A 14,540-nucleotide genomic window follows, 5' to 3' on the forward strand; every position below is an offset into this window, starting at 1 on the left:
TTTGATACATGTTTGTTGCTGATGTGAATCCTGAAGCTTATAAAGAAAGAAACACCAAATCCGCACAGTTCAGCGGCGTCTTTCCACGCACCGGGGGCGGAGATTTCAGGACGTCTCATCCACTTTGCTTGGACAATTAGTCCGTGTTCACATGTAGTGTAAATGCTGCATTTTTTTCTGCTGTTTCTTTGCACATTATTCTGCTGTGTTTAATTGTCCAAGTAAAGTGGATGTGATTCCATGAAAAGACGCCACTGAATTCTGCGGTTTTCGGGGGGGGGGGGGGTTTCTCTGGAGGTTTCTATGTGGAGCTTAAAAAAATGCAGGAAAAAGCTTCTCTGTACATAAAAACACTTAAAAACGCAGATTCACATGTGAACCAAAAACACATTAAATAATGGAGAAAAGACAGAAAAAATGCAGCAAAAATGGAAAAAACAGAGAAGATTGTTATTGTGTAGTTTGGTGCAGACAGAAACAAAAAGAAACAGAATTTATGCAACGTGTGAACACGGATTGATAGGCACAAATAAGCAACATGTCATATAGTGACACATAGAAATATAAGAAAATTCTGACTGCTATAAATATGAATGAACAGTCCGGGGCATCTGCTGAATGATCCTTACTGCTAAATGGGTGTGGCTAGGGGTGTGGCTAGGGGCGTGGTCAAAATTTGCCGCGGCGCACTGCGCGCGCTGCATACTTTGTCCCTTTTTCCTTTCTTGAAAAGTTGGGAGGTATGGCGTTAGGCTAGTTAGGCAGGCAATTGGGCATACAGGTATAAATGCTGCTGGGTTGGAGGGCATAGGGGAGCAGACAGTTTTCCTTTAAAACATGAGCCAATTGTTTCCTTTATGACTCCAAACTCTGCATCAGGCAGTCCTGATTTGAAGTTGTGCCTGGAGGGCACTGGGGCAGCACAATGCACTTTTAGTAGAGATGAGCAGATCCATCTCCAGGACTCTGATTCAGTATCCAGTATTCAGTATCAGTACCTGGCGGGTAGACGGGAGGTCTGCAGATCTCTAACTTTGTGGCTTTTAAGGGTTTTCTAGTAAGAAAATATTCATGACACCCTTATAGGTGCTGATCTGCAGCAGTCACTAAATGGTAGTGGGCCACTTGGCACACTTTACATCCTGCAGGAGCTGGTAACAGCTGATTGGTGGAGGTGCTGGGTGTCAGACCCCCAATGATCTGATATTGAAGATCCATCTGTGGAGAAGTCATCAATATCCCAGTGCTGGAAAACCACTTTAAGCACAGAAAAGACAAATTTTATTTTTCCAGTTGCATTTTGGTTCTCCAGAGCTACTCTTCCTATTGCAATCTAAGGCAAGGTTGTACCTGATACTGCACTAGTTTAACAAATATAAGAAGGGGTTGTCAAGCTAAAAAAATATATAAATGAGAATAAATTAGTTATGTACTGCAACTCATGAATATTCTTTGCGTTGGAATGATGCCCCAATCACCACCACATATTAGGTCCGCGGTCCCAGCTGGAGTTCTAATTGATGTCTGATAACGTTTCCTGAGGTAGCTTGTGACCAGTGGAGTTTTATGAAGGGGGCTGGTTGATGGCTCCTTTCCACAGCTAAGCCAGCTCCCTGAATGCCTATGAATCGGCTGTGAGAAACAGGCCGGATTAGCTATTGTAATGAGACCTAACCAGCCTCCTTCAGTCTCCGATCTGGTCCTGCGCGGACACAGAAAAGACCAGCCAAGAGGACCTGCCAAATTATGCTACTTGCATAGTTTACTCATTTACGCTCAGTTAAGTACAATTTGTTTTACCTGGCCAACCTCTTACATAGGAGTAGGCCTTTCTCAGAATTTTAGTAAAAGCAATATAAATCTGTATGTAGTGAGTAGTGACAGAATCATTATCATGTCACTAAAACTTTCTGAAAAGGAGAATTTAAAGCTTTGTAACCTCTAAACTATTTACTATTATCTATCTTCATTACGTTTTCAGGTTCCAATTTACCCAGTGTGTTACCATATACTATTATAGTGTTATATTTCAGGGTAAATATAGCATGAACAAGTTAGGTGTGTTTTTAAACTAAATTTGATATACTCTACTTTGTAATTGATCATATATCTAGTTTAATAAAAAAAAAAAAATTAAAATGTCCTTACAGGGGTTTTCCCACCCACAAAGTTCATTTTAAAGTTGATTTTAATCAATAGATCTTGGAAAAATAATAATTTATACAATTGGATATGTTTAAAAAAATGTTCCTGTGCTGAGATAATCTTATATATGTGTCCCTGCTGTCTACTGTGTAATGGCTGTGTCTGACCGTACAGGAACATGGTCAGATCATACCAAAGCTACTGGACAGGGGAGGACGCAAAAGAGTATATACAGATAACACAGCATTGGATCATAGATGATTCTTATTGTGACGTAAAACATTTCCCTGCCTGATTTTAAAAATTGTTTTACCTCGATGAAAAAATAATTTGCGATCACGTGCTGTCATGTCTTTATATTCTTTTATTTTCTCACCTTCCCAGGAGCTGTGGTATGATCAGACCATGTCCCTGTACGGTCAGACACGGTCATTACATAGTACATAGCAGGGGCACATATATAAGATTATCTCAGCACAGGAAAAAAAAATTAAATGTATTATCCCCATCCATTTATGACCAACTGTTAATGAATGAAGATGTTTAACCTAAAAAGTGAATCTGTCAGCCGGTTATTGCTATATAATTCTGAGGACAACATGCTTTAGGGGTTAAAAAAACAAAAATCAACTGTACCTTTCTTATTAGGCTGTGTGCCGTTGTTTACTTAAACTAAAGGCTTTATCACTTGGTGATTATCATTGCTAGATCTAGCTGGTACCTGCAGGGCAGTACAAAAACCTAGCAAAATATTAGAGACGGGGTAGATACACACAAACACCGAAAAAGGAAAAAAACCCTTAACATATTAAACTTTATTGATAAATTACAAAACCATCAAAACTGCATATATAAAAGCCAGGTTGCTGTACATACAAATCACAGAAGAGGCCCAGGACAAAAGTTCCTAATATCTCCCTTCCTGACCGCGGAGGTTGGCATCCTAATGTAGCATTCTGACCCTATACTTAATTTATTCAGGTGCTCCTGATCTAAATGAGGGACCTACAGAAATCCCAGTGAATAATCGTTAATACCCATATTCATTCACACCAGTTTGCATTATTTGGATAGATTTTTAAAATTTTGATATCACAATCATTCAATAACATATCCTGGTTAGGTATATATATTATTCCAAACAGGTAAGGATGTTCACAAATATCCTTATACCTCAATTAGCCACTACTGGGGTCAAACAGGGCAAAGTAAGTACCGTATTTTTCGGACTATAAGACGCACCGGACCATAAGACGCACCCTGGTTTTAGAGGAGGAAAATAGGAAAATAAAATTTTAAGCAGAACATGTGGTCATGACACACTGTTATGGGGTGAGGATTTGCTGCTAACACTGTTATGGGGGTAATGTCCCCAAATTCTCTACTAAGGTACCCCATCCTGGTAATGATCCTACTGCCTTGCATATGATCCCCATCCTTGTATATATGTTCCTCATCCTGCTATATACCCCCAACCTGATAAATACCCCCATAAATACCCCCATCCTGATAAATACCCCCATCCTGCTATATACCCCCATCCTGCTATATACCCCCATCCTGCTATATACCCCCATCCTGCTATATACCCGCATCCTGCTATATACCCGCATCCTGATATATACCCGCATCCTGCTATATACCCCCATCCTGCTCATATACCCCCATCCTGGTATATGGCCTGTATCCTATGGCACACAAAAAAATAAACGTTTATACTCACCGTTCCTCACTCCAGCAGCATCGATCATCTTCCTCTCTGTGTCAGCAGCAGCGCCGCTGGCCTGTGTGGAGCCGGTCACCGGTGAATGCAGCATCATGATGTTTTCCTTTCTGCCGCCCGCTGATGTGTATGGAGACTAGCGGTGTGCACAGCGATGATGTCATCCCTGTGCTCACTGTTCTCTACACAGATCAGCTGGCCGGCAGACATCGCAATGCTGCAGGGGAACGGTGACGGGTGAGTATATTTATTCACTGCCCACCGCGCTGATGATGATGCGCAGGGGGCAGTGAATATAGCTGCACATGATCATTCCAGGCTGTAGTTGCCAGGGGTGATCACGCGGGCCGGCTCCCCCGCCCACCTGTCAGTGCCGGCTTCAGCGCTGAGAGATGATGGGCGGGAGGATGGGCATGCATATGAAATGAGCGGGGCCACATGGTCACGGCAGGCACTGCTACAGCCTGCTTGTGCCACCGATGACCCGCTCCACCGCAGCACCCCCACTCCCTGCAGCCACATTCAGACCATAAGACGCACCCCCCACTTTCCCCCAACATTTGGGGGGAAAAAAGTGCGTCTTATAGTCCGAAAAATACAAAAAATACGGTATGTGTACAATAATATTAATCATAACTTATAAAAATGATGAAACAACCATTTTCCAAATTAGCCAAATGGCCAGTACTTAGCTACAAATCTGCAGCCCATAACGTTACATTACGGTGCCAACCTCCGTGGTCAGGAAGAGCGATATTAGGGACTTTTGTCCTGGGCTCCTTCCCTGATTTGTATGTGTAGCAACCTGGCTTTTATATATGCACTTTTTGATGGGTTTTGTAATTTATGAATAAAGTTTAATATCTGCAGGGCAATCCAGCAAGCCCACTCCTCTGATTGACACCTCACTGTCAATGTATAATTTCTATTGAGAGCCTGGTGTGGGTGGAGACAGCTTTCAACTCTGCTGCCTGTGCTAAATCTAAAACCACTGATTATATCAGAACAGGCACTGTACATCATGGCGGGGCCAAACATTTAAGTCCACCTTCCCTCCTGCTTGTTTTCCATCTCTGCCCTTCTATGGCTCTATGAAGCCAGCACTGTCAATCAAAGATGGGAGGCTGGACATGGAGTGAAAACAAGCAGGTAGGAAGGCACACTGTTAAGTTTGGCCATAAATGAATAACATCTTCAGATGACTCAGGGAAAGGAACTGCAACAACAACAAAGTTTCTACAGATGAATGCAAGCCGACTGCTTGCACTGAAGACTTGTTAAGGGTATTCGACCTATCACCAGTACAGGGTAAGAGGGAATGATGGTATTTAAAAACAAAGTTAAGTGCTGATGATTAAGAGCTGCAAAGGTGAGGAAATTTGCAGGGTTCTAAAGAGAAATGGATAAACCCCAAGCAGGGAAATAGGGAAAGTCAAAGAGCAGCTTGTGTAGCCAAATGCTGTGACCTACAGGTCTACAGGACAACTACAGGACTGTCTGTCAAGTATGACACACCTGTGACAGTACTCGCCCTTCTATGAGTGGTCTCTGGTCATTCAGGGCCAGGTTTATTTGGAAGGGAAGCATGAAATGAATGAACAAAAGTTCACCTCCAATGCTAGAACCAACATTCTTTCTTCTAGACCATAACCCCTCCAATGCACCAATAATTGAAGGGAAGGAAACAGAAAAGGAGAATCAACTATCTTAGCTATTGAAAACTCTTAATTATCATCAGCCATGATTGGGGCCAGTGGCCAGCTTTTTGAGTATGTGGTACCACATCCTGATGCAACCTCAGCACGAAAAACAAGGTCCGAGGTTTCTTTACTACCTGGATGACTAGTAAGTACAGTTTTGTGATGTTCTCCAATTATTTTGTCGTGCAAATTAGGTGGGACAAACAACCTCCCTGGAGAGCAAGAGGCTGGGGCGTCCCCCTGAGCGTTCAATACCTCCCTCTCCAGGTCTGGGCACAAGGTTGAGACAACCACCCCCTTCTGCAAAATGGGTACAGGGTTCACATGATCACTACAGCTACAAAGCTCTGGGAGAATGCATCTGCTTTGATGTTTTTAATCCCTGGATGGTAAATGACAGTAAAATTAAACCTGGTAAAAATCAAAGATCATCTAGGCTGCCTGGGATTGAGATGTTTGGCAAATACGAGATATGACAGGTTTCTATGGTCTGTGATTACAGTAATGGGACGCACTGCCCCCTCCAGGCAATAACACCATTCCTCAAAAGCTAATTTAATCTCCAAATGTTCACTATTGCCAACATCATAGTTTCTCTCGGCCGAAGAAATTTCTTGGAAAAGAAACCACATGGATGCCATTTACCAGAAGAACAACCTTGTGACAACAAAGCCCCAACCGCCACCTCCGATGCATCAGCCTCTATGATAAAAGGCTGTGAAACATCAGGCTGAATGAGTATAAGTGCTGTGGTAAAACATTTCTTTAAAGTGAAAAAAGCCTGCTGGGGGATTCTGAATATTTAGAGAAATCCGACTCATTTTTTGTCATAGACAAAAATACTGACGGCACTCCTTAACATTTAGTGTTAACAGATGCATAACTGAAACTTTTTCTTATTTTTTTTTTTGCATAAATGACCATGACATACAATGACAAAAAAAACAGTTGCACTCTGAAATGCTAAAGCATGCAAACCATGAATGTAAGAATATAGACATGCATTACTGCTAAAGGAAATCTAAGAAAAAATGAGATATTTAGGATACAAAATGGACATTTCTATATCTGCCCAGTAGCCTTGTTAAGAGTATACTCATATTACTTGGTACCTATGCTGAACTAAAGCCTCTCTCTGGGTTTAAAAACCTCAAGTAGGAACCTGCTACTAGAGAACAAAATCACTTGTGGCTAATGGGGGAAGGGTGCAGTCAGAAGGCATGACCCCATAATCTAGGCAAAAAGACTGATGGCACGGTCTAAGGCTATGTGCACACAGTGCGTTTTTCTCGGCGTTTTTGCGCGTTTTTCGGGTGCGTTTTTGGCCTCAAAACTGCATGACTTTGCTTCCCCAGCAAAGTCTATGAGTTTTCATTTTTGCTGTCCCCACACAGCGTTTTTTTTCAGCTGCGTTTTTGTGGTGACCACAAAAGCGCAGCATGTCAATTATTCCCCGCGTTTTTCACTGCGCTTTTCATCCATTGAGTTCAATGGGATGTTGAAAGACGCAATGAGAAACGCAAATAGCTGCGTTTTGGTGCGTTTTGGTGCGTTTCTAAGACCAAAAACGCAGCTATAAACGCAGGAGGTGGGTAGTAAAGTGACGTGTACAGGAAGAGGATTCCTTCTGTCAGTATATACAGAAGCGTGAATCCTCCCGGTACCGTCACCGTCGCTTCCATCTCCCGTCCTGTGCATGTATGCTGCCGTGCGGCGCCATGTCTGGGCGGGAGGTGGAAGCGGCTGCGAAAACAAAAGTTAACAGTAGAAAAAAAAAAAAAAGTTATACTCACCTGTCTGCAGCCTCCCGGTGCTATGCCCGCTCCCATCTCCTCTCACGGTATCGCCACCCCCGCTCCGGCTGTGTGCAGACGGCCGGGAAAGCTCCGATGGATGCAGGACCTGGCGATGGATCACCTGATGCAGTCACCTGACGCATCAGGTGATCGTAAGTATCGCGGTGACGTGGGCGCCCGGCCGGTATCAGCGGATGCGTCAGGAGACTTCATCCCTGATTACCGGCAGCTGCTGCAGCGATCGGACGGGATCAGACTCCCGCCCCATCGCTCCAGGAGCTGCCGGTAATCAGCACATAAGTGAGTATTATTATTTTTTTTTTTTTTTGCACCGATGCATCTGCTTATTGTATAAATGGCTTTTATACAATCAGCTGCTGTGTGATGGGATTCAGGCACTTGATCCTGACACATCATCTGATCGCTTTGCCTTCCAGCAAACCGATCAGATGATATTGGATCCGGATTGGATGGCGCGGGACCCTAACCCAGGATTACTGCGGAGGGGGGGTTCTTTATTTCAATAAAGATGGAGTCACTAATTGTGTTGTGTTTTATTTCTAATAAAAATATTTTTCTGTGTGTTGTGTTTTTTTTTATCTTTACTAGAAATTCATGGTGGCCATGTCTAATATTGGCATGACACCATGAATTTCGGGCTTAGGGCCAGCTATACAGCTAGCCCTAACCTCATTATTACCCGGCGAGCCACCCGGCATCAGGGCAGCTGGAAGAGTTGGATACAGCGCCAGAAGATGGCGCTTCTATGAAAGCGCCATTTTCTGGGGTGGCTGCGGGACTGCAATTCACAGCGGGGGTGCCCAGAAAGCTTGGGCACCCTGCACTGTGGATTCCAATCCCCAGCTGCCTAGTTGTACCCGGCTGGACTCAAAAATTGGGCGAAGCTCACGTCATTTTTTTTTTTTTAAATTATTTCATGAAATTCATGAAATAATTTAAAAAAAAAGGGCTTCCCTATATTTTTGGTTCCCAGCCGGGTACAAATAGGCAGCTGGGGGTTGGGGGCAGCCCGTACCTGCCTGCTGTACCCGGCTAGCATACAAAAATATGGCGAAGCCCACGTCATTTTTTTTGTTTGGGGGGGCAAAGAAATCCTGCATACAGTCCTGGAAGGAGGATGCTGAGCCTTGTAGTTCGACAGCTGCTGTCTGCTCTCCTGCATACACTATTGGATGGAGGATGCTGAGCCTTGTAGTTCTGCAGCTGTCTGCTCTTCTGCATACACTAGTGGAGAATGAAGAACACATTGAAGAAGGAAATGACATCAGACCTTTTTTTTTTTGTTCACTGATAAAAAACGCATAAGGACACAGTGAGCAAAAACGCAGCGAAACGCAGCAAAAAAACGCACCAAATCGCGGCAAAACGCGTGCGTTTTTTGCCGTGTTTTTTCGACGCAGGTGCGTTTTTAGCGGCCAAAAACGCACAAAAACGCAGCGTCAAAAAAACGCACTGTGTGCACATAGCCTAACATGAAGTGTGAACAGGTGCATAACTGAACATGACATACAATGACAAAAAAGACAGTTGCACTCCATAATGCAAATGGACAATATCTCAACATTTTCTTAGATTTCCTTTAGAAGTAATGCATGTCTATATTCTTAAATTCATGGTTTTCATGCTTTAGCATTACAGAGTGCAACTGTCTTTTTTTGTCTTTGCACTTTTTTGTCATGTTAGTGAGAGGCTTTACAATTATTGAATAATTTTGAATAAATTTCAGGTAGAAATTGGTAAACCCTAGAAAGTGCTGTAACGCCTTCAGGATCTTTGGACAATCCCAGTCAAGCACTACTACACGGACCTTCTCTGGATCCATCTGAAAACCTAAAGCTGACAACAGGTACCCTCAAAAATAGCAGCTCTTGGACAGCGAAAACACACCTCTCCTGGTTGGCATACAGATATGTAATACCTGTTTAACATGTACCTGATGTGTCTCAATATCGAGTGAGTAGATCAAGATATCGTCCAAATAAACCACAACAAACCTGCCCACCAAATGGTGAGAAATATCATTCACAACATTTCGGAAAATGGCAGGGGTATTAGTGAGGCCAGAAAGATTATACAGTCTGTATTTGGGTAGTTTTGCTTCAGAAAGCAGATTAATGGGCTAGTTGTATACACGATGAGGAGGCAAATCCTGCCACCCTCTCTCTAAAAATACATCATCAATACCAGACAAAAATGCAGGTAAGGTCTCTGTAGAGATTGCAGAGAGAGAAGTGTTCAGGCAATTATCAAGACAGTAATTTAACTACTCCACAATATCCCTGGATTGCCAATCAACTACAGGATTATGTTTCACCAACCAAGGTAGACCCAGTACAATAGGAGTGGGAATGTCCTCTAAGACATAACAGGAAATTCCTTTAAAATGAAGGGTCCTACCCACAGTCTTAAATCTTGTACAATCTTTGTCACGCATCCCTGAACAAGCAGTACTAAATTGATGGCATAGATGGAGATGGGATTAGCTAACATACTACAGGTAAGCCCATGTGTCCTTACAAACTGAGCATCCACCATGCTGACTCAGGCTCCACTGTCCAGAATCACAGAAATGTTCTTAGTAGAGTTGAGCGCGGTTCGTGGTTCGTGGTTCTCCAGTTCGCGGCTCGAGTGATTTTGGGGCATGTTCTAGATCGAACTAGAACTCGAGCTTTTTGCAAAAGCTCGATAGTTCTAGAAACGTTCGAGAACGGTTCTAGCAGCCAAAAAACAGCTAAATCCTAGCTTGGTTTCTGCTGTAATAGTGTAAGTCACTCTGTGAATCAAACTATTATCACATTTCAGTGTATAGTGTGCGTGAACAGCGCCTTCAGATCACTGCTGTTTCTATAATGGCGATCGCCATTTTTTTTTTTTTTTCTTGTCTTCCTTCCCTAAGCGCGCGCGTCTTGTGGGGCGGGCCAGCATGTCAGCCAATCACAGACACACACACACCTAAGTGGACTTTGAGCCAGAGAAGCAACGGCATGTGTGATAGGATCTGCATGTCACATGTCCCTGCATTATAAAACCGGACATTTTCTTCACGAACGCCATTATCTGCCTTCTGCGTCTTTGGTGTCAGACATCAGTGTCGCAGCTCCGTCCTCCTGAGTCCTATAGCCGATACAGCTGTATGCGCTGCATACACAGCGTTAGACAGCTTAGGGAGAGCACATTCTAGCAGTCCTTTTAAGGGCTCAAAGCGGCAGGGTCAGAGAGCCATAAGTGACAGGTCCTGCAAACAGCAACAGCGTCTGTGTAGCCCAGGTCAGGGATTTCCTCCCTGCATTTCACCATTAGGAGGGAATAGAAAGGCAGGCTTCCATTCCTCTACCCAGAGCACCACAATCCTGCCACTGTACCCTCTTGTCCTCTGCACACTCCAACTCATTCTAAGTAAGCCATTATACTAGCAAACACTCAGTGTACCTAGTGGCATCCTATACGTGGCTATTGGACTTTGCTATAGTCCCACTAGTGCAAAGACATTTGCAGAGCACGTCTGCCTGCATTGCACACTACAACTTTTTTAAACTAAGCAATTTTACTAGCAAACACTCAGTGTACCTAGTGGCATCCTATACGTGGCTATTGGACTTTGCTATAGTCCCACTAGTGCCAAGACATTTGCAGAGCGCATCTGCCTGCGTTGCACACTCCAACGAATTATAACTAAGCCATTATACTAGCACACACTCAGTGTACCTAGTGGCATCCTATACGTGGCTATTGGACTTTGCTATAGTCCCACTAGTGCAAAGACATTAGCAGAGCACATCTGCCTGCATTGCACACTCCAAGTTTTTTAAACTAAGCAATTTTACTAGCAAACACTCAGTGTACCTAGTGGCATCCTATACGTGGCTATTGGACTTTGCTATAGTCCCACTAGTGCAAAGACATTTGCAGAGCACGTCTGCCTGCATTGCACACTACAACTTTTTTAAACTAAGCAATTTTACTAGCAAACACCCAGTGTACCTAGTGGCATCCTATACGTGGCTATTGGACTTTGCTATAGTCCCACTAGTGCCAAGACATTTGCAGAGCGCATCTGCCTGCGTTGCACACTCCAACTAATTATAACTAAGCCATTATACTTGCACACACTAAGTGTTTTTTAGTGGCATCCTATACGTGGCTATTGGACTTTGCTATAGTCCTACTAGTGCCAAGACATTTGCAGAGCGCATCTGCCTGCGTTGCACACTCCAACTAATTATAACTAAGCCATTATACTAGCACACACTCAGTGAACCTAGTGGCATCCTATACGTGGCTATTGGACTTTGCTATAGTCCCACTAGTGCCAAGACATTTGCAGCACGTCTGCCTGCGTTGCACACTCCAACTAATTATAACTAAGCCATTATACTAGCACACACTCAGTGTACCTAGTGGCATCCTATACGTGGCTATTGGACTTTGCTATAGTCCCACTAGTGCCAAGACATTTGCAGCACGTCTGCCTGCGTTGCACACTCCAACTAATTATAACTAAGCCATTATACTAGCACACACTCAGTGTACCTAGTGGCATCCTATCTGTGGCTATTGGACTTTGCTATAGTCCCACTAGTGCAAAGACATTTGCAGAGCACGTCTGCCTGCATTGCACACTACAACTTTTTTAAACTAAGCAATTTTACTAGCAAACACTCAGTGTACCTAGTGGCATCCTATACGTGGCTATTGGACTTTGCTATAGTCCCACTAGTGCCAAGACATTTGCAGAGCGCATCTGCCTGCGTTGCACACTCCAACGAATTATAACTAAGCCATTATACTAGCACACACTCAGTGTACCTAGTGGCATCCTATACGTGGCTATTGGACTTTGCTATAGTCCCACTAGTGCAAAGACATTAGCAGAGCACATCTGCCTGCATTGCACACTCCAAGTTTTTTAAACTAAGCAATTTTACTAGCAAACACTCAGTGTACCTAGTGGCATCCTATACGTGGCTATTGGACTTTGCTATAGTCCCACTAGTGCAAAGACATTTGCAGAGCACGTCTGCCTGCATTGCACATTACAACTTTTTTAAACTAAGCAATTTTACTAGCAAACACTCAGTGTACCTAGTGGCATCCTATACGTGGCTATTGGACTTTGCTATAGTCCCACTAGTGCCAAGACATTTGCAGAGCGCATCTGCCTGCGTTGCACACTCCAACTAATTATAACTAAGCCATTATACTTGCACACACTAAGTGTTTTTTAGTGGCATCCTATACGTGGCTATTGGACTTTGCTATAGTCCTACTAGTGCCAAGACATTTGCAGAGCGCATCTGCCTGCGTTGCACACTCCAACTAATTATAACTAAGCCATTATACTAGCACACACTCAGTGAACCTAGTGGCATCCTATACGTGGCTATTGGACTTTGCTATAGTCCCACTAGTGCCAAGACATTTGCAGCACGTCTGCCTGCGTTGCACACTCCAACTAATTATAACTAAGCCATTATACTAGCACACACTCAGTGTACCTAGTGGCATCCTATACGTGGCTATTGGACTTTGCTATAGTCCCACTAGTGCCAAGACATTTGCAGCACGTCTGCCTGCGTTGCACACTCCAACTAATTATAACTAAGCCATTATACTAGCACACACTCAGTGTACCTAGTGGCATCCTATACGTGGCTATTGGACTTTGCTATAGTCCCACTAGTGCCAAGACATTTGCAGCACGTCTGCCTGCGTTGCACACTCCAACTAATTATAACTAAGCCATTATACTAGCACACACTCAGTGTACCTAGTGGCATCCTATACGTGGCTATTGGACTTTGCTATAGTCCCACTAGTGCCAAGACATTTGCAGAGCGCATCTGCCTGCGTTGCACACTCCAACTAATTATAACTAAGCCATTATACTAGCACACACTCAGTGTACCTAGTGGCATCCTATACGTGGCTATTGGACTTTGCTATAGTCCCACTAGTGCCAAGACATTTGCAGCACGTCTGCCTGCGTTGCACACTCCAACTAATTATAACTAAGCCATTATACTAGCACACACTCAGTGTACCTAGTGGCATCCTATACGTGGCTATTGGACTTTGCTATAGTCCCACTAGTGCCAAGACATTTGCAGCACGTCTGCCTGCGTTGCACACTCCAACTAATTATAACTAAGCCATTATACTAGCACACACTCAGTGTACCTAGTGGCATCCTATACGTGGCTATTGGACTTTGCTATAGTCCCACTAGTGCCAAGACATTTGCAGCACGTCTGCCTGCGTTGCACACTCCAACTAATTATAACTAAGCCATTATACTAGCACACACTCAGTGTACCTAGTGGCATCCTATACGTGGCTATTGGACTTTGCTATAGTCCCACTAGTGCCAAGACATTTGCAGCACGTCTGCCTGCGTTGCACACTCCAACTAATTATAACTAAGCCATTATACTAGCACACACTCAGTGTACCTAGTGGCATCCTATACGTGGCTATTGGACTTTGCTATAGTCCCACTAGTGCCAAGACATTTGCAGCACGTCTGCCTGCGTTGCACACTCCAACTAATTATAACTAGGCCATTATACTAGCACACACTCAGTGTACCTAGTGGCATCCTATACGTGGCTATTGGACTTTGCTATAGTCCCACTAGTGCCAAGACATTTGCAGCACGTCTGCCTGCGTTGCACACTCCAACTAATTATAACTAAGCCATTATACTAGCACACACTCAGTGTACCTAGTGGCATCCTATACGTGGCTATTGGACTTTGCTATAGTCCCACTAGTGCCAAGACATTTGCAGCACGTCTGCCTGCGTTGCACACTCCAACTAATTATAACTAAGCCATTATACTAGCACACACTCAGTGTACCTAGTGGCATCCTATACGTGGCTATTGGACTTTGCTATAGTCCCACTAGTGCCAAGACATTTGCAGCACGTCTGCCTGCGTTGCACACTCCAACTAATTATAACTAAGCCATTATACTAGCACACACTCAGTGTACCTAGTGGCATCCTATACGTGGCTATTGGACTTTGCTATAGTCCCACTAGTGCCAAGACATTTGCAGCACGTCTGCCTGCGTTGCACACTCCAACTAATTATAACTAAGCCATTATACTAGCACACACTCAGTGTACCTAGTGGCATCCTATACGTGGCTATT

Source organism: Anomaloglossus baeobatrachus, chromosome 4 (assembly GCF_048569485.1).
Source record: "Anomaloglossus baeobatrachus isolate aAnoBae1 chromosome 4, aAnoBae1.hap1, whole genome shotgun sequence".
In the NCBI taxonomy this organism is placed as follows: domain Eukaryota; kingdom Metazoa; phylum Chordata; class Amphibia; order Anura; family Aromobatidae; genus Anomaloglossus; species Anomaloglossus baeobatrachus.